Raw genomic sequence first — 22489 nt, 5'->3', positions numbered from 1 at the left:
AAAAGTTAAAACTGAAATATCTATGATAGATCCGTGAAATAATTTTAATATTAACTGAGCAAAGAAAGCCTATGTGTATGAGTCTCTGATGCCATTTAAATGATCATTACGTTTCAGTGTTGTTTGTGGAAGTTTTTTCACAATGTACCTAGTGTGTGAGTTAAGCCAGTCCAAATCTTTTTCCTGACTCAATTAAAACTATAGTTCATCAGTGAAGGTCATTGTTTCTGTACTTTCAAATACTTTGCAGTCTCTGTCTAGAGAGTGTATACATTAGAAGAGATATCTAAGGACTAGACAAAATAGAACTGAAGGGCAAGAAATTACTAACACAGTGTTGAAAAAGTGTTTCCTACAGGAAAAATGGAAAGTGTGTTAATTTGTATCATATCCAGTAATTATGCATTTCATTACTCAGCATGTCATGTACCTACTTGCTTCATTTCCTTATGATAAGTTATGTTTCTATATAGTAGATTGACATTTTCTACTGGTCAAAATGAAAAAAATAAGGGGAGTATAATAATATATATAAAACAAAAGTAGTATTTACTCACACAAGAATGTTTCCAATCACTTATTTTTTAAAAGAATTGTGTTGGAGTGAGAGAAACCTATCTCATTGTTTTAAAAACTTTTTCACATGGATCTCAGCACAAGAAAGAATGGTGCAGTCAAAGTAATCTTTTTACTGGCTTTCTTATATACAGGGAAAATATATCTAATAGGGAGATTAGTACTATTTTCTGTTGTGATTTTATTTAATTAATGCTATTTCATCTGTGTACAGATGACATGCTGGGTTAGGCTCATAATGTGTCTGCTGTGAATCCATTAACTTCAGGTGCGATACAGCAGATGCACAAGCTGAAACCTGTTCTTTGAATCACATTACACCCATGTGTAGACTTATTTGCATTTATGTTAGCTTGGATCCTTTCCTCTTTCTCTTTTCTTCCCTTAGAAAACTGAAGAAGCTGACCCAAATCCTAGGGCAACGCTAATAAATATTATTTAAAGAAACAGTTATCTGAAAAGGAAGAAACCTGTGATATGGTTAGTAATAGCTTTTTCACCTACTGCGGATGAAAGACATGAACTGACTGGTGCACTCCTTGCCTTATTTATTCTTCTGGAAGAAGTATAATAGCATAATAGGAGGTGAGTCATTAGTATGCTACAAGAAAAATGCAGCTCAGTAGTAAACTCTATTTGTGAAGCAGACTTACTGAAATGTGTACCGTTAAGAAAATGCCATTGCATTGGCAGTGCTAAGCCCCTAAATGATGATTGTGTGTGTGTAAATGATCACCAGTGTAGCTTTTAGACTGAAAAGTTTTGACAGAAGTGTTCAAACAACTTCTGTGGAGCACTGCAGAGACACATTCTCTAATGCTATTGGGGACTGCAGATCGTTATTTGCTGAATGAAAATGAAAATGCTTTCACTTGCACAGAACACAGAATTTTGTCACACTCATATATATTGAATAAGCTGTTGAAAAGGAAGATATTTACTGGAATTCAGAAAGAATTTTCCTGCGTTCTTATGGTGATAATAGGCCCTCTTTGTCTGATGAATCACTCAGCAGGTGTCAGCACTGAAAAAGCAGGCCTAAATTTTTCACATGGAGTTTTCTCTGTTCTATATTATTAATTTTTTTTTTTTTAAAGCATAATAAATAGTGGGGTTTGTTGAATCCAAGGAAGAAATTTGTTGTGACCGTAGAATGTGATTCTTTAGAGGAACAATCTGTAGTAGCAAATAGCCAATGAATCATACTCTCCAAACAAAAACCAGCATACAGAAAAGATCAAAGTTTATTATGCCTCACTTACTAGCAAAGAAAAATGTACTAGCAGATGCAATGTTAGCAAATTTGTGACGCACTATTCATATTTCTCCAGCAGATGAATGACTGTCATTGATAGACTGGTCAGACAGACTAAAACAAAACAACATTTATCTTCTACAGATCAAGGATTCACGTGCTTTCTTTTCCAAGAAAATCCTGAAAGCTGAAATGGAGTTTTATTAGAAATGATACAACTTCATTGTCAATTGCAAGCAAATGAGTGACAAAAGGTAGGCTCAATGTTTGTATTTAATATTTCATCACTAAAAGGCATGGAATTCTTCTGAGTTATTCACACTTCTAAGAGCAAGATTGCACAAGACTCAGTGTTCAGTGCCAAGTGATGAGGCTAAATGATTTTTCAAAATTACTGCGTGGAACAAAATCATTTAACTGCTCATTATATGTCAGAGTGTGCACAATGTGAAAAAAACCTATGAGGTTCTTCTCCTACCATCTTGTCTACTTCTTCCTGGATGGTATTTTTCTTTGTGATATACCTTATAAGTCTATGTTGGTTTTTTTTTTCGAAGGATGTTCCTCAAAATGTGTATGGTTAAAATATTCTTGAAAACCACAGGTTATCTTTGTATGGTAGAAGAGAAAAGCCCATCCGTATTGCTAGAATAGATTTTTGGTTCACACACCTTCCGCCAGTTAGACTCTACCTTCTAAGTACAGGAGGAATACCATAGTAAAATGTTATCACAAGGACAGCTCTTGTGGACTTTGGTTGTCTTCTAATCTCTCCATTTTCTTGACATAAAAAGTGCCCAGTACCCTGCCTACATAATGTACTGTTCTGTAAATGTAAAGGTAAAAACAAGGTTAATTACTAAAAAATAAATCTGAGAGCTAGGTCCTTGCTTTGCTTGATTACAGAAAAAAGTTGAAAAAAAAAAATCTCTGTGTTTTGAGTTCTTCCTGTGAAGACTAAGTCATCTCCATGTTCACTTTAGTGCATTTCTTTTATAACACTAAATGTAAATAGAGGTTGGAAAACTGTATCCAGTGGGCATTTACTATATTTATGGCAGGAAGAGGCAAAAACTTAAAACTATATGAAAAAAGCAGAAGACAAGTAATTTGTCGTATAAACCTAACTTTATCCAAAGATTTTTCAAATCAAACAAGGACTTGCAGAAAAAAAAACACCAAACCCTAAAAAAAACCCCACACCACCCTCCAAACAACATTCTTCAAATAAGTATCTATTATTCTTTTAAAAAAAAAGTTAGGGCACTTCAAAAAATTAAGGGAAAAGGTTTTGTTTGCTGCATGCTCTCTAAATTGCATGGCCTTTGCAATGAAGAAGTCCAGTATAGAAAGCAACTTTTCTGATGAGAGCTGAAGACACAGTAAGCTAATTGTGTTTCATTCGCAAATTATTAAATAGATAACTCTATTTAAACACTATGATTCTCTACTGTACTTATCTGATATAATACTTTCCTTGCAGCATGGCCATGCCCTTTCCGTATACTTTGTGATATCGCTGATAAAATCAAATTAAGAGTGATGACAAAACCAGAAACATCTGGGAAATGAAAGCAGAAAAGATAAGTGTCAGATAGCAATCAATGGATCACTTAAGGCAATTATGCTTAGGAAGTGAAAGTAGTTCCTATGATGTAATTTGTGGATGATCAGGCTGGTGAAGGCAGTCAGTGCTGCTTCCCTTAGGCTGTTACAGGGATGTCGGTGCAGATGCCTGTCCCAGAAATGCCACACATTCAGGAGAAGCTGTCAACTCCCTGTGGTACCACCCACTTCAGATGAGACAGAAGAGAGCATATGCCCTGTGGCAGTGCCATCCATTAGAACAATCTGTGTAAGCTACACTGTGAAGAAATGAGCAAACTGGAACAGAATGAAACATGAATTGTAAAGTATGGAGAAGTTCTCCTTCCAGTTAACCTAAGCTTCCTGGCTCAGTCCAATCTCAACACCTCTCCAGTGACACATAACTTCGTTTTGCCAGGTCTGTCCTTTCCCATTTGTCCAAGTTTGCTTTTTTGTCATTTCAATTTAGCCCATTTTCCTCCTCTATGTTTTCTACTGCAGTTAATTTAGTGATTTTGCTCCCTTTCTTTTCACATCATGTCAAATAATCACTTGCCTATATTTCTCTTGCTTGTTTGGCTGATGCTTCTCCTATGCAACAATTCAGCTTTACACTCCATTGCCTCATAGCACTCCCCCCATTATTATTTATTAATGGATTGCACAACTCTTCACCAACAGTTGATATATCTTGACATATCTTAAAGATGTTCAATAATTAAGCCCCACAATGAGCCTATAAAGGATGCAATTATATCATCTATTTACCAGATGGCTAACCAGGAACAGACAGAAGTTAGCTAAATTGCCCTGGGTTAAAAGTTGGGGAAAGGCAGCACAGGGAATACAATCCAGAGTCAGTTGAATTTCTTTGCCAGAAACTTGTAGTACTACAAAAGTATATATACCAGCTGTTGGGAAACCACTGCGCTAGCCCAGAATTGTCCTATTATAGCTAAGAGTTTAAGATCTATTATTTAATAGGTTTTCAAATTCAGTCTTTGCCCTTTTCTTTCCTAAGGGGAAAACAGAAGCATCTGAACTTGTAAACTTAAGTCTGCTCATGTTTTAAGGTCTCTCCTGTACTAGTTCTCTAGGTTAGAGAGGTCTTTACACAGCTGGATTTTTTTTTTAATTCTAAAATATATATTAACAGCAAAACTGCTTCAAGAAGAGAAGGTCATTGTCTGACTGTCAATCCATCTCTGTCTATCTTAGTGTGAGCTAGTCAGACAGCCTGTCCATAGCATCAAAAAGCTGGGCTAGATTTGTTATCTGTGCAACCATCTGGACTACATACTGAATTCTCTGTCACCATTAAACAGATGAATCACACTTTGTAAATAATGACTTTAAGGGGTTTTTGCTAGAGCTACTTGTTTTCTGAGCCTGGCAAATTCTTGAGTAGTCCTTGTAAGATTAGGTCTTGATGTCCATGTTCATCCTGTTACCGTGTGTATGATTTTTTTTTGGTACGAAGAATGTTGAGCAGAATATATCCTGTAGAATATCCCATATGCAGGGTTTGCAGCACATTTATGGAAGCACTGACATGGCACTCTAGCTATTTTCATTAAATATTCTAGGAGCATTTTAAGCCTTTTTGGGGGGAGAAACACTGTAACATTGCAGACTCATAGTAATTTCAGGATCAATTAATACACTGTGATAATGAAAACTCATTTTAAAGCAGACAGCCTTAATTTTCATGCTGGAAATTAATCTCAAAAAGATAATTTTTATGATGTATAAAAGTATTGATTCTCTGCTGTGAGAGCTGCAGGCTGAAGCATGATCAATTCAGTAACGTGGTCCCATCACCAGGCATTGTACCGCTATCCTCACTGTCCTAAACTGCACCACACTTGGTTAGGAAGAGTTGGTGTGCAAAATATTGTCATAATTCATTGTAAACATGCATAAATGCCTTTTGGTCATTTTGCCTTTTGGCTTCTGGTACCTGACTTGAACTATTTGTGGGTTCCTGGAAACTTTCCACTGTAAACACAGCACATTTCCAAATCTTCAGGAATCACCACATTCCAGTGCCCAAAGTGGCACCTTGCAGTAAGACTAGTTGCAGTATATTGCATAAACTCAGCGGAGATGAAGAAGATCTTTTGGAGCCTTTTGAGATTTTGGCATAAGAAAGGTTGAATGCTGAAATATAGATTGTCTTTCTATTTTGTGGAGGAAAAAGCAGCCCATCCATATGAAATTATACTCATTACTGAGGAAAATAAATTCTTGTCTGCCAAGCAAATGGCCAGCATTTAGAAGTGGTTAGAATTGCACAGGAATTACTAGGGAAAAACAACACTTGCGAGCACTAATTATTTCTTTAATGGAAGGTTTTCAGATATAGGGTCAAATCCTCCACTTGCATCAATTGTATGGCAGGAAAATTTCATTGCTGTCAGTGGAATAACTACTGATTTACACTGGTATGTGGATAGTATGTTATGATGCACAACAGGAGTGTCACTGTAACAGGCGACAGCTTTAATTTTTAAATATATATTTTATATATTTTTACATTATCAATGTCCCTTTAAACACTGTTTAATTGAGTACAGTTTTGTTTCTTGTCTTTGTCTTGTGTTTGTTGACTTTTTACTCTCATTACTGTCAGAAACATTTTTATGCTACAAATAACAGCATGGATTAAATGTATTCTTTGTGATAAGCAGTGTGCAGTGTATTCGCTTCTTCTAGAAGATGTATTATCTTTTTTATTATTTTGAATCTGCACTGCTCCATTATTCTGAAGATCAGTAGAAGTACATCTGAGACCCAGTTATGAAAAAAAGTCTGTGTATGTGTATATACAAGTATACACACATATATATATTCTGCTTGTGACAGATAACATGCTTGCACCTGAAAATATCCAGTCATACAAGCTACAATTTGAAGGAAGTTGCAGAATTTGTGTGGGCGTTTTTATTTACTAGAGAGGTTCATACAATGCTGTGGTACAAGATCTTGTAGTATGCTGAGATTGCATAGGGTTAAAAGGATAAATCAATTAGGCTTTAAGTTTTCCTTCTGTCTAAAGAGTTAAATATACAAAAGATTAGAATTGGAGAGGTCATCATGCTGTGGACCTCCCTGTGCCCAGGCATTTGAAGAGTTTTGACCTAATTCACACCACATCCGAGGATTCTGCAACATCTGATGATGTGGCACGTATATTTATGATTTATATGGATATGCAAATCTTTTGCAAGTGTAAATTGACTTGACTGAAACTGTGTCTCTTTGCATTAAAGGAAAATTTTACCAATTATGTGCATTATATCCATTGCAGAGGAAGACTGATGCTTTTTGAAAATCTGACTTTGTCACTCCTGTGGTGCATAGTACAGTAGGAATTCACTTTAAATAAAACCAAAATATATACAGGAGGAAACACCAAGGACAGTTAGGTATACATTTTAGGTGCAGACATTGGCAGAATTTGTTGTATATTTTCAAGTTGTATATTTTCACCAAATACCAAATTGGGCCAGTGATTTGCAGGTGGGAGAAAGACAGTAAAAGAGTCTTTCCCTGTGTAACTGTCCTATGACTTGCAAAGCTCAGTGACTGAAGTCTAGCCTCGTCTCAGGAAATTCTATTTTGTATTTGTCTTCATTACTGAGGATGCTTCATATTCTCTTCCTCAGCTCACTGCAGTTTTATTTCTTCATTTTATGTACCAGGATATGTACCAGGAAGTCAGACAAAGTTGCTCAACTTGGAGCAGAATTTAGATTTTTATTAAGTCAGATAGAAATCATCTCACTCAGTAATCTGGAAAGATGGTGAGAATTTGTGGGTTTGGCATAATGGTCTTTTTTAATTACTGTTGATTTCCAATCTTCTACATTTCCTTGCAATTTAGCATATAGTTGTGAACTTGCAACATGAGTGTCAAACTCCCCTCTAGTGGCTGTTCTACAGAGAGAATAAATATCAATTTAGCTTGATGACAAGTATTAAACTCCGGACTGAGAAAGACGGCAATTCATGGGAGATTCTGATGCCTGTACATAGCAAAAATTATTTTTTTTGTCTTTCTTCCTCTTTTAATGATTTAGTTACTTCACATGTTGAAATACTGCAATTAAAACATGACTCTTTGTCAAAGCTAACAAACACAAACAAAAAGAAATTATGGCACTATACTCTACAAAATACGAACATGCCACCTATTGGTGATGGCTTTGCACATTGTGATTGCTCTTCAACAGGTCAGTAGCAATGTCACAATGAATGTCGTCCCACAACACAGCAGAGCCATGCGCAGCTCTGAGTGTAGTTGTATTAAAGCAGTGCTAGTGATGCGATAATATTAAAGCAAGAATTGAGCAATAAGTGTGAAATAAAGAACTGAGTGTTAAAAATGTGCAAAGAATAGAGTGACTCATTAAGTGTCATTATGATTAAAGAGTTCCATTTCTTGCTAACAGAGTTCTCAGCAGCAGATTGTGAAACCAGAAATATACTCTACAAGGCAGAAGTTTTTTGCTATGTGTGAAGAGGAAAGATATGGTGAACTTGTGTGTTTCTCAGCCATCTGAGCTGTAAATTTGCACCTCTACAATCCTCTCAGAGAATCTGTTAATAACTTTTGGGAAGCTATTCTGCTTGAATCTTATAAGGCAGTAAGATTGGACCCTTCCTGCACAGGGTCCGTGCATGGGAAGGAAAAAGCCTAGGGACATCTGACTTTTCACTCTTTTGTGAAGGTTTTATGTCCCAGTTTTCAAAAGGAGCCTTCATTCATCCTTTATTTGTATTCAGAATTATCTTTCTGTTGATTATATGTTGTACCTCTGATATTCTTGCAAGTGCCAGTAAATACACTTGTACATGCAGAATCGGAGATTATATTTTAAAATTGTAGTTCTTCTACCTTAATTTTCTTATGGTTATATAGCAGTTACCAATTCTGTCTACTCTCCAGGATAGTCTTTGGTCACTGCTTATGATGCAGTGTTTAATTTTATTGAGTAGAATTAAAAAAAAATAATAATGATAATGTTATTAGTTTCCTCAGCCTAAAAAAAAGACAAAATGCTGTTTAGTACAAATTTTGGAACATGTTTTTGCTCATAATCTTGCTGCTTCATTGCAGCTTACTTTTGGTGGTGGTTTGGGGTTTTTTGTTTGATTAGGGTTTGGGGTTTTCATTGAAAGGACAGAGTTAACCTAGACAGGCTGCAATAAACTAATCACTGGTGTGTGACATTAAATGTACACCCTAGGATGTAAGATGTCAATAAAAACAAAACCAGTTCTGGAGAGATAAGTTAATAAAGATAGGCAGCATACAGCAAGCACAATTAAAACACACCACAGTATAATAGTTGACTAATAATCTAAAAATATTGGTTTTGCTTAAACTTGAGATTTGTCAGAATAACAAAACCCAACAACCTAGATAAAACTTGGAATGAAGAAACAAAAAAGCACATTTGAAAATATGGGGTATGTTGTTATACCTATAAAGATTGTAAAGCAGTAGCTGTGTCAGGTCCTCTTAAAAATAATATGCTTTCATCTTATGTCTTAATGTAAGACCATCTTTTATAGCAGATGTTCTGGGAGTGCTCCCTCCCTTATGCAGTGACAGAAGCATACCAATGCTCCTAGAGAGGTTTACCTTTCAGAACTGACAAGTGTTAAAAGAAAAGGGGGCTGAGAACAGGTTTATAATCTACATCACAGATATGTGGGAAAAGGTTTTAAAATATACTGTGTAAGGGAAAGGAGAAAAATCAGGCACATTAAATAAAATCTATATAAATAGTCACAGTGAAGTCATACAATGATCTTTAGCAAAATAACCCTCTCTAAAGCAGGCCATGAGCAGCGAGAGCCCGTTATTTCTTATGGGATGCAGTGATAAAGAAATTACATACTTATTTGAGAGGAACATAAATAAAGATTAATAGGTTAATGAGTTATTTTCCTTTCATTACTATACTATTGTACTTTATTATAATTGCTTTGCGCTCATTTAATTAAATTTGAACTAGGGCCAACACAAGATAATTTGTTTTCCCTGTACTAAACAATGAGTATGCAGATTGGAAGTACTGAAGCAGTAATCAGCCCTCTGTTTGCAACACTTTTCTACTCTGAGTAGACATTATAATTGATAATTTGATTGTTGCAGCACTCTGTGCAATATATTTTAAAGCAAAATTAACATAATGGAAATTATGTTGTGTGCCTAATCCAAGGTTTTTACTGTGTAAGGATATGAATCCCATTCTGTAATGAACTATCCACCAAACATTCATACAACCTTTACATGCCTCATTTTGAAACAGAGCTATCTATCTATCTGCTTCTACTCAATGTCTTCCTTAACGAGTTATACCACTTAAATTGCACACAGAAAGAGCAAGAGTCAAAAGCTAAAATAGCTAAACTAAGCATTTCAGTAAAACCTGATTTGTTCTGATGTAAATCTGTCATTAAAATTAAGTAGTTATTGTAAAGTCCCTGTACAATTCTTGCATTGTTTCAAAGGCAGATGTTTATATAGTCCATTACAATTTAGCTTTCCATTGTCCTTTTCCAGCTTCTGAGAAACCTGGTAGCAATCGACCTGAGTAGTAAAAACATGATGTGACTCAGATATCAAGGTAGAATGCCTGTAATTTAAACAAAGTTACCTCAGGCTCTCTTTTTTACATTTATGTATATACTGGATTTAAGAAATAGAGATTACAATTTGTGCATGTTCTACAAGAATATAAAGCAAGCTTGGGCTTCTGTCTGATCTTTTCTTTGTCCCAGCCACATGCCCAATATACTATGTTCCTTCTTGTTGCCCCCAGACCTACTAAGGAGTTAGCCTCTCAATGTCCTGACCAAATGAAGTCCTGAGAACAATGGGACAATCCTGAACAGTTGTGTGCGACCTCAGCAGTCACCAAGGTTACCTTGCCTTTCAAGTCTGGGCTGTGAAAAAGAAGTGGAAAAACAAAGTGTGATGGCTTATAAAACTCTGCCAACACTGGACTTTATTTGTTTTCTGGCAAAATAAGAGTGGCTTTGCTTGCGTAAATGTTTGAGTCACCTCATTTAATATTTGACTATTTACATTTATGGGCTGAAGTGTCCCTGTACTAAAAAGGTAAGTTGTGGGTTTGCAAAATATGTTCAACTTGTTTGAGAAAAGTCTTCTAGAGGAGATTATTTCACTTACTGTCTTTCAGGGCTGAGGTTGCAAAGCCTCCTATGATCATTCTCATGCAAGGAATCCTATTGAAGAATAATCACAATTAATATTTTAGAGAAGTCATGACGAGGTTAAATATGCCTGTTGGTCTGCTTGGAGAGCGCTGCTGAGTGTGGAGTGCTCTGTGTTGCCTGCGTAGACTTCTTTTGTTTTGTACCATGCTTCCAAGGGGAGTTTTAAAAGGAGACTGGAAGCCTGACTGGCAGGCTCGACTTCACTTTTTCTTGGTTCTAGTGGGTCATTTGTTTTCTTTTTTGCTATTAGCATCATTATAAAGCATTATATTTTAGGAGAGATGAAACTATACTACTCCTGGAACTGTGAGAAAATTAGAACTCAGACGGGAGAAATGGAAAGTGTTATATGTATTGGAAAAGGTGTCAGGGACATCACCATCCAGCTCTAAACTGACTGATCCTCTGAGAGATTCTCTCTGTCTCTTGCTATGGTTTGAGACCACATACCACACTTCTGCACCATACCACACTTCTGCAACATACCACAAAACTTCTGCAGTTTTCCAGCCGTGTAATGGGTACTTGGGGAATCCTGCCTCAGACAGTCTCTCTCTAGCATACTGAGTTTTCAGTTATATTGGTCCTCAAGATCCATTTAAAGTCCAGAAGTAATGAGATGGACTTTGTTTCAGTAAATGAGATGGAGCTGACTGCCAGTAGCGAGGCCCTGTGCATTGGGAAGGAGCTTGAAAAACAGAGTCCCAAGTGAAAGTTACGATGTAGGGGATTTCTTACAAAAAAAATCCAAAAGCCTGTAGGCAGTTTTCTTTCCCACAGGTAATAGCACAAAGCACAGGAGCCTTTTACAACTTTTCTACTGTGAAGCCTAACCTAAAAGTCTCTGGACTCTTCATAAAGGTTACAGTCATCCTCACTGTTGTTCAGTTTTGCAGTGATGGCTGGTGCATTTCAGCAGCTTTGGGTTTTCTCAGAGATAGGCAAACCCAGAGATAGACAAACCTGAGTAGGGAGACATGGGACCATGGAAGACAGGGCATCATTTAGTCTGCCTCTCAAGGAATGCTGGGCTTTTTCCACACCAACACAGAATTTGTTACAGTGGATTATGCCTTCAGAAAAACTAATTAATATGTCTCAAGTAGAAAGTGGATCATAAGTGTTTCCTCTTTTTATACAAAGCCACTGCTCTCAGCCCACAGAGCAAATCCAGGGAGGTTTCTGTTTTCCATTTACTATACTTTTCAATTGATTGGTCAGTGGTGTGTATCCTTTTTCTGTTTCTTTATTCCCTCTCTTTCAGATTTGGAATATCATGTCTGAAATCTGAGGGTAACACTATAGATTTCTTTTTATTTCACACAGAGACCTTTAAACACACAACATACCTGAACTGCCCTCCATCTAGCTTTAATTCAGTCTGGGTATGTAGCCCACATCACAGACTGAACACTTTAATACTGCTTCTTTACACAATTTAAAAGGTTATACTAAAAAGGGAACAATCCTAGTCATAGTTGTTCATAGTAAATATAGCATGACTGGAGATGTAAGAATGGGGGAGTATCTTGATATGAGGTGTTATAATCAAGTTAGATTTATAATTAAATCAAAAAGCACATGAAGAAAGAAAAGCTCTAAAAAGCATGAGGATAGTGGAAAGGTTTGTATGGAAAAGAAAGAAAAAATAAAAGGAGATTTTCAAAGGTAAAGTTTTGTAGCTAGAGAATTATATCTGCCATCCAGCATGGATATTTATTTGGGATAAATAAAATTGCAGTTGAGACTGCTGAAATGTGTGTATCACTCATCTGTGAAGTAAAGCTGGTGGGGACGATTGAAAGATTACAGAACAAAGGAAAGAGTGTGAACAAAATAAAAGAAGTCTGTGGAAAGGCTAAGATAAATAAGGGATTTTCCAAATACAAAAAAATTAGGTCACTGGAGAAAGCAGTAGAGTTTTAAACACTGCAAAGGTAACTTACCTTCTGTTGAGAGAAATGTATTTTTCAAATGTTAAATATTTTTGACTCAGTTTTCTCAATAAAGGATAATACAAATAAGAGAAACAGAAAAAGAAAAATTAATTAATATAGACTCCGAATACTGACAAAATCTGGGACTTCAAATAATCAACCCATATTTCTGTTTGAAGTTAAAGCACTCAGGAGGAAACATGAATATGCTGACCATGTCATGAGAACTAGTGTCTGGTTGAAAATGACTGATGACTTAAAGTACAGTTAAAGACTCTTAATGCTTGGTAGACTTTATGACACACGTTTTGAGTAGTCTGTGGTTACAGGAAAATAGTTTTGCACAAAGGAGGTTTGCAGGTAGCAGTTTCCATTATCCTTGTGTACTACATGCTTTTTTTCTAGCTTGCTATAGAGAGGGCACCAAAATGGGACCAAGTAGAGGTAGATGCAGAGGAGCAGTGATGAAAGACTACATCCTCAATTCTATCTGAGTAGGGTGTTTAATGGTAAATTTAACAAGTAGAGCAGTCAAAGAGAAGAAAGAATCTGCCAAAGCAAGGTCTCACGGTTCTTTTTGCTAGTGCTTGTGTTCATCAAACCATACATAATCTAGCCCAAATTCTTCTATTATAAATACGGGAGAGAAAATCAGACATATGCAGTTTCTGTACAGGCAATTTTGGGTTGTAGACACTCTTAAGTGATATATATCCTATTCATTATCATCATTCCATATAGTTCCAAACACAAATGTGAATCCTCACTAGAAGGAGAAAACGCTAAGATATACAATGACATTTGTAGGTGAAGTACAGATAGTTTTCAAAAGCAGACTTAAAAATCTGAGATAACACAATGAACAGTAATTAGAACAGAAAAGACCATGATCTCACAATCAAGTAAAAATATATATAAAATGTGTTTTCAAAGACAGCACAAACCAACGGACAGCAGGAAGGCTTATGAGTTTTCAATAACAAAAAAAGAGTGAACAAAAAGAGTTACATCAAACTGTAAAATGCAAATACAGAGGCTTCATATAGTCTGAAATTGGTGAGAGATGACAGTATTATAGTAATGCTCAAAAGACTCTGGTTTTAGTTATTTTTACAAAAATGTTATTGTACAGACAAGGTTTAAAACTGATGCTAGTATGGTACAAGGGCAAAGAGACCTTAGTTATTTCAAGTTAGAAATATGTTCAAGTTAGAGAAAGCAGGTCTGTAGATGAGGATAAGAGGTCATCCCATTGAGTCAGAGATAATTCTGAAGGGAATAGACAGGATAAATGCTATCACATTAGTTGAACTCTTCTGAGAAGCAGGAACAAAGAAGCAAGAACTAAAATAAATCAATAGCAAAAATATTTAGTTGGAATTTCTTATACAAATAGGGAGCAAGTGCGTGAAATATTTCACTAATGGCAGCAAGAGGAAGAAATAATTAAAACTATAATTTAAAGGGTTAGTGTATCTAAGGTTTAAAAAATACAGACATTTAACATTAGCATTTACAGTGAGCTGTTTCCTTTGCAAATAATTGCACGTAATCTGTCTGCAAGGCAGCTCTAGTTTAATAAATAGTAAAAGAAGGCATAAAAATGTTGAAATAGAAATTTAATTTAGAGGTGGTTATAATTCTGGTTACTGGAAATTTTTCCAATGGCTCCCCAGTAACACAAGTGTGCGTGTGGAAAGAGGGAGTAAAAATTGCCATTTACCCTGTCTACCCTGTTTGAAAACATGTATAGCAGGAGGGATTGTGTGATCACAGGAATTTTTTGGTTTTGTTTGTTTGTTGTCTTTTTTGTTTTTTTTTCTAATTAGTTTTACATCTGTGCAGGGTACACAAATGCACACAAAAACTAAAAAAACAACTCAGGAATTTGCCTGTTGTGGCTCTGAGCTAAAATTGTGAGAGCACTTCAGGGAGGGGGGCTTCCCAAGAGCTTCCCTGTTTAACCAACAGCTCCCCTTATGCTTCAGCCATGGTCCTCTTCTGTAGCACAGGCCTTGATGGGTAAGTGCTAACTGAAATGTGAAGTAAAAGGGACATGTCATTTTTTTCCAGTGACAAACTCCTGTTTAAAGTGTAAAATGGAGAATTCTGTCTGTAGGTGCCACAGACTAATGTGTGCTATATTTGTTGTTATACTTAGTTGTCACTCAAAAGCTCAGACGAGGCCGTAGCATCCTGCCTGGATATGGGAACTTTTCTGCCAGGGTGATGATGGATCATCAGATTCACTCTATCATATAGAAATCTTAATTTTGAATAACTGAAGCTCAGGTACCATGCAAGACCCCATCTATTCACCCAAGGATGGCCATCTGTATAGAAGCCATCAGCAAAGGTCTCTATGGGCTGCCAAAACCTGGATCATCCTTTTTTTCTTTGAGGATACGATGATGGGCACAAAGGTCAGTTAACTGTAAATGATGAATCAAATTGAAGTGTGGAGAGTGACATATGATTGTAAAGGTGATTGAATATTGAATTGCTATACATTGAAGCACTTAGGAATGTGGATTACTGTGGATTTTAAATATTAAAAGGGGGGCATCCACTATCCAGGCCATGAGCTTTTGATGTGTGCTTGAGAAATTGAAATGTTTGTGCATAACCCAAAAAAACTCTAAAGACTCAGAACCATTCCTGAAACATGCCTAAATTGGGTTTTGCTTCAATAAGATCATAGAAAAGATAGGATTCTCCTTCTCAGGCAAAGTGGGTTGTAAATTGTTTCAAATCCTGGTAATGCAACCTGAAGAACGTGATATTCCTGGAAAATGAAGTATGCTGTCTGCAGTACAGATCTATGCCATGGCTGCTGCTCTTATAGGCACATCCAAGCTGTCTTTAAATGTGATTGCTCAGCTAGTAATGTAGCAGCACTGGGCCGGCACAGGGACCAAGCTGTTTACCCAGTTTTTCAGCCATGGAACAACATTCACATCACTGAATGCAATGGAGACATACTCAGAATAAGAATGTGATTTATTCTTTCAATGAGAGAAGCAACTATAGGTTCAACAAAGGCTTTCCTTAGACTAATGGCCAAAGTAGGCCCCAAAGCAGCTCCTCTATAGCCCGAGAAGAAAGGATTGTTTGTTGAGGCCCAACATCCCCCAAAACCAGTCTGCTGAGTGATTCTATCATGTATGAGTTCTCTGCTCACTTCATTGTCACGGGTGTTTCCACAAGCCTGCCATGCACAGCATAACTGTAGCATTTACTACAGCAGCTGCTGATAGAGCAAATAATTCAAAGTCCTGTCACAGCTTGAAAAGAACAGATGACTACTATAAACCAGTTTAACATATATAAGATATTGTTTACCAATGGAGTATAGGACAATGTGATTTTCTATAGAACCTCTCATTCTCAAGGAATGGCAAAGAATTTAATGAAGGAATGAGTTAGAGTTGTGGTTGTTCAGTCCAGAGCATGGCTGGTTTAGTGTTTCAATACCGAATCATTATTTGCTCATCAGTAGCTCAGAGGGCTGTGGCCAGTAAGGGCTGTCGTGCTGAGACAGGGACACTGGCCCTGACACTGTCTTTGTCCTCTTGAGCTGCTTGTGGTATTGCTTACCCTCTCCTCATATGGGTACCAGAGGCAGAAAGAAGGAAACTTTTGTTAGTTCTTAGCATTTCCCCAATGCTAGTGACAATAACTTTGACCGTGTGGCACCTTTAATAGTTGATTGCAAGGGCTGCAATTGGGTGAGCCCTAGTTTGTGTATAGGAATTCTATTCCCACAACTCTTTTCTTGGTCAGCATGTGCCTCTTGTATTCTTATGAAACAAATATGTGGTCTCCAGTGTGGGTAGCTACCCTTCCTGAACAGTTGAAACAGCCTGGGAGTAAGAGTACACCATTTGCTTTCCAGGGTGAGTTGACTTCAGTTGAATTTGAGAACCATTTATGCATCTAATTCATGTAAACTAATGCTCCTGAAAATTGCTGGTTTTAAAATCCAGTTTATAATATCAATCATTTTGGATGCTACTCATTTCCAGCCTTTTGGAATAGTGTTTTTATTTGCATATCTCTAGCCCTGATTTTTTGATTGTAACAGTGCTGAGTTCTTTGCCTTTCCCAGTATTCTGCTTAGGATATCATTATGGAAAAGCAAGACTGCTCTTCCCAGCAGTGAGGTGTGTCTCACCCATGTGTTGCAAGGACATTCAAGCATGTAATGCTGAGCAAACAGCTGTGCTTCCACAATCATCTTGCATGTTTGAGCTGCACATTAGTGTGGTTTTGTTGCTTGCACAATTTGCAGTAAACGTGCCTTGAAGTACAGGGTGGTAGTAATTGCTCTAAAATACAGGTGATCAGCCTAAGGAGGCAGTGTTAAGTCTGGGAAACTTGCAGAGGGGAAATTACGCACATATTCAGTTGTCTTAGGTGAAGCTTGGTTATAAACCACATGCTAGAGCAGGAACTAGTCCAAAAAGGGCTAGAACCGCTGAGCCAGTAGACCACACTGCTCATGAGACATAGAAAATGATTTTGCTCTGTTCATCTGCCTCCCATCTCCAAATAACTCATGCAAGTTTTCCATTAGTGGGGGAAATTTATTTAGTTGGGCTAATATTATTCTTCTATCTGTAAATAATACTGAGGTGGTGCTGAAATTAAAGCTTTTAACCTTTGAGATCTCTATGGCTTGAAAACAACGGAAATCAGTTTTGTCCTGTGCTGTTGTCATCAGGGACACTCAAATACTTCCCTCAGTCTGCACCAGACAGTATAGTTTTTATAATACTCTGGGAACCTGAGCCATAGTGTGTTAAACAATGCCTACCGAGGCTTGCTGGGACTGTGGGACTGTGCATGGCAGTGGATGTTGCAAGCAGTGTGGCTCATCTTGGAATTGCAAGTGAAACTGGCATTTAGCAATATGGCAAATGAGGCAGAGCTCCAGGGGTAGTGTCTCTGCATATGGGTGGCCACATGGTAACCCTGTATGGGCACTCTGGCTTTATAGCAGCAGCCTGCTATAGGTAGGTGACTGTTGGGTTTCTGAGGGAGGTAGCTGGAGGCAGAGTTCCATTCCAGAACACCCTGCAGTTTCTCTTAGAGTGCAGCTGTCAGCACAAGCTGATGCCCAGACTTTATGAGTTCCTGACTTGCTTTTGTCACAAGCATGATATACTATGGAGGCACTGGCAATATGCAGCTGGCAGGACACAAAGGTGCCATGGCACCATGGGAAGAAATGGCTGGAGTATGATGGAAAAATACAAAAAATCTGGAAAAACCTGAGAGGAGGATTCCTCAAGTGATGGGAAAGAGTTCATGGAAGTCACCAGCTACCTAGCATAACTACTTTGTTGCTGCTGGGTTCTTAGTGCATTATTAAAGATGGGCGCTGAGTGCCTTTGGTCAGGGTCAGTTTTCTGGTAAGCATTTAAATACAAATGAAATGAAAAAAAAGGAGGGGGAATTGTCCATTCTGATTTTTCTAATATTTCCACTCACTGATTGTTTAGGTAGCTTGCAAGTGTTCGGGAGCTTTGTCTTGAATAAATACATAACAATAGAATATTTGCAATACTATTTTCCCTATTTGTTATATATATATATTTGTGCTAAATACTCCCTATTGAGGTTGTAATGGAGCCAGTGCTGGGGAGCTAATAGACTTTTCCTAAAAGCCTCAAATTTGCTCTGCCTGGAATGATACAATTTTTAAGCTGAATTGTCACAAATCCTTCAGTGACAGAATTTCAGGACAAATATTAAACATGAATTTTGGATACCTGTTGGAAAATATTAATCTATAATTTATTCTGAATTGATCAAAATGAGATTTTGTAGAAGGTGATCAATTATTTCCTCTTATCCCTCACAAAAAAGAGGAACTATATATGCTGACTTCTGAAGCCAGCAAAAGCCAACCAAAAAAACCCAGTCTAGGCATTTCACAATAGATATTCACATAAATACTCACAATTTACAGGCCAGTAAGATCTCATGCTTGGAGCATGAGACATATTAATAGATCCTCATCTTTGCTTTGTCAGTTCCAGCCCTTGCATATCATGAGCAGAACTGCAGCCTCTCTGCAGCCCACATATTTGCTGGCCAACATGTGGTTCTGGAGCTCTGGAACAGGACAGAGATCACAACTTTGTGCTCCACAAAAGCAGAATTTCTTCTGGTTGGTCTCACCTTTCAGAAGGCTGTTTGTTGTGCAGGTCTTTCTCAAATGTGTCTTGTCATACCCCGCCTCACAGATCTCAGCTTAGAAATCTGAGTGGTCTTGTTTCAATCCATGTGAACAAATGCAGATTTATCAAGAAGAAAATATTCTTAAGGGCTCTGATTCAGTCAGACACTTAAGCATATCCCTACCTTCAGCCATGTGGGCTGTTTAGTTTTTAATGATACATACCTTTGGGAAAAACACAAGCTGTTCACGACACTTCATGAACAGAAAGGCTGTGTTCAACTGTTTTTCTGCTGGGAATGATTCATTCAGGTCACCCTTACACTGTAAAAGTATGAGAGCAGGAGCGAGTCATGCTGTGTCCTTAAGGGGGTGGAGCTGCTCCATCACATACAGAATGTGGAAGGATGGGTGAGACAGTGGGGAAGAAAAGAGTTGCTGCACCTTCATGCTCCCAATCCCCAGGGCATTGTGTTGGTCACAAATCCTCCATGCCATTGCACAGCACAAGGGCTGTGCTCACATCTTCCGGTTGCTGTTTCAGTACTTCTCAGTTCTTCCCTCCACTTCCCCATGGCATTGTTGGCCCTTGGTGTCACTGATAATGTGCCCTTCAACCCATGAGCACTGCAAGTAGAGCTGCCCCCATGGTCCCCTGTCCACCACTCAATTCATTACGAGTGGAAAAGAAACTTGCAAAGCTGATGCTTCAATTGCTATGAAGGGGTCTGCAGTTACCTCAGAAGCTGGATGGGTATCGTAAGAGAAACGAAAAAGCCCCCATAAAACAAATTTTGGATAAATCCTTTTCAAACAATACCTGTTGTAGGAACTGCTTTCAGGGAGATACAAATATGTTATCCATTCATTTTTGCAACAGTTCTGAGTTGCTGAATTAATAGCAGACTTGTTTTGGAGGGTGACAAGATGGGAACCAGCCCTGTAATTACACACTGCTCTTTTTGTGAGGACTGCCATAAAAACAACTGTGTTTTCTCATTACCTTCAAAGACAAGCAGTGAAACAAATTTCTAGCACCTTGCCCTCCATTACCTCAGGACACTGTTCCAGAATGACATGAGTCATTCAAAGTGAAAATGTAACCCTTATAAACATTATTCAGTAGACTTTGTACAGAAGAAGGCATTTCTGCTTGCCTAATTAAAGGATAATGAAAAAAAAAATGTGTATTTTTGGCAGTAGTTGCAGAAGTACATTGCTGTCAGATCATCACAGCACAAACAATTCACAAAAGAAAAATGTTTCCGTTCCCTCAAGATGGGTAATTAAAATCTTTCTCCCTGATCAATTCACCCAACGCTGAAGGAGACATTCCATGGCACTTTAGTACCTGGAATATCATTTTATTTTTAAATTGAAAAGCTGTATTATAGTGAGCTACCATATACAGGGCTTACCTGTGCTCTTTAAATACAGCAGTGATAATCCTTATCACTGCTCTCTTGACTTTGTTTCAACATGCTTTTTAATGCAAATTTCCTAATCTAACTTGTAAAACATTTAATATTTAGAATATACTCCTTCAAGATACATCAAAAGAGGCAAAGATGCATAACAATGCCTGGTGCTGGAGCATTGTGAGCCTGCTACAAAGGAATGAGGTGATTCTTTCTTTCAGGTCAGAAGGTCAGGCTTCACTGCATTAATTTTGCTGAGTCTCTTTGTTATTTATAACAAACAAGGTCATTTATTTTCATTTCCTTGTATCTAATTGCATGCATACTCCTTTGGAGTATGAACTCAGTAAACAGGTGGCTGAAATGCTGGGGAACATGCTTGAAGCTGTTCCAGAAAAAAGGGCATGTCCCACAGTGGTAAAGCAGTTTGATGAGTTAGAGATTTAGTCATAGCAGGATGTGCACCTGCTTGAAAGCAAACATGCTTCTCTCTGGCACAAACAGATACATGCAAATTAAAAGAGATTATTTCACTCTGAATGGTGGGTTGATATTTAATCAAATTTAACATTGTATATTTTAAATAAAGCCTTGGTGTATATTAGTGTGAAATACAATCTCTTTCAGCTGCTTTTGATTTTTTTTTCCCCCACTTCTCTTTGATGAGTATTACAAATGAATGATATTTCTGCACTAGCTGAGCCTACAAAAAGAGTATGTCTCTGGAGGAGAACTTTATCAGAGAATCTTTATGCTGAGAACTACCTCCATGCACTGAAAAAAATGGAATAATGAAAAGCTAGGATGTTTGACTGACAATGAATAAACTAGATCTTATATTTTTAATTCTAAAATGAATTCTCACAAATTAAAAGGCATTCATTGGAGTGATAGCAATATGTCTTTTTAATCCAGTAAGACCCATGTTTCCAGGCAGCCTAAATGGAACTTCTAAACGTATTCATGGCAGCTTTTGCATAGGTAGTTATAGAATTTGCATTTCAAAATACAGGGACTATATGGCTAAATATGTGGCTGCTTTGTCCTGAAAGATGAGATATCTTATGGACTACCTTGATTTTAGGGGCAGTACAGAATACAGCAGGAAGCAATAATTGTCTGGCATGACAGTGCTTTTGTTGATAGCTGAGAACAGGTCCAGGGATGAATCCGTAACAGAAACGGAGGGAGCTTTTTGAGCAGGATTTTGTTTCCCCAAAGAACAGGAGGCACCATGCTCTGTGTCCATAGGCTCTGCAGCAAGCTCTGGGGCTTAAGAAACCAGCTCTTCACAAGGGGAAAACGTGGGCTGAAAGTTGCAGAGATGGATGTGCCATTCCAAGGGACAATTGTTTTGTCTATTTTCTAAGATTGGGCGTATAGGGGGTGTTTGGAGGAGGCTCTGCAAGGTCATGTTTCCTCCTGCTCTTCCTGTCATTTGTCTGCAGATTGTTTCCTAAGAGTGGGGCAGGGAAGGCAATTTGGTAGTAAGGATTATGCTACAGTTTTCATTATTTAGGATGCATATTGTAGCCTTTCTATGAGAAGATTACTGTCCCAGGCTTCTCCTTCCATGCATATGAAAATATACTTGGTAATTTCAGGGAGAAAATGTCTTTAAATGGTATGTTAGAGGAAAGAAGATATTTTGTATCTCTAAAAAAGATAAAAATACAAAACCTTTCTTTAGCAAAATATTTGTTTCTTGAATGTAATTATGAATGTCATTGTACATTCTTCCTGACTTCAATGCTTATCTTGAAGAGCTCAGTGAAAATAAATTGTTTTCTTGAAAGCAGAGAAGCCATTTGATAAATACACCATCTCATAAAATTGTTCCTGAAGCAGAGGTCATTCTCTCACTTTAAAAGACAGAGAATATGCTTTAGAAAACAAGCCAGGCAGTAGAAATAAGCATTTTTTTGTTTCAGTCAATTCATTTTAAAAAGCAATGTGTAAATCACACGGAAAATTCTGCATTGATTATTTTGACTGCTGTAGAACCCTGGAATAAATGGAGTTGAAATAGACTTATATCAAAGAACACTGCATTTAGTAGCAAGTCAGAGTGTTATTTTAATGCTGATATTTTTTAGATCTGGTTTTCTGATCAGATGTTTTATTAAATATTAGCTATTCATGGAAATGAGGGCTGATTCTTTAAGAACAGCTTGGCACATATTGTTTATGAGCTTGGGGAAATAGTCTAGAGAACTGGATGAAATCTATCTTCAGCTTTTCAGTGTTGAAAACCCGACCCATTGAAGCATCAAAAAAG

Source organism: Pezoporus wallicus, unplaced genomic scaffold (assembly GCF_028554395.1).
Source record: "Pezoporus wallicus isolate ANWC-B61680 ecotype Strahan unplaced genomic scaffold, APGP_CSIRO_Pwel_v1 contig_7891, whole genome shotgun sequence".
NCBI lineage: Eukaryota > Metazoa > Chordata > Aves > Psittaciformes > Psittacidae > Pezoporus > Pezoporus wallicus.
Note: the sequence above shows the minus strand (reverse complement) of the source record.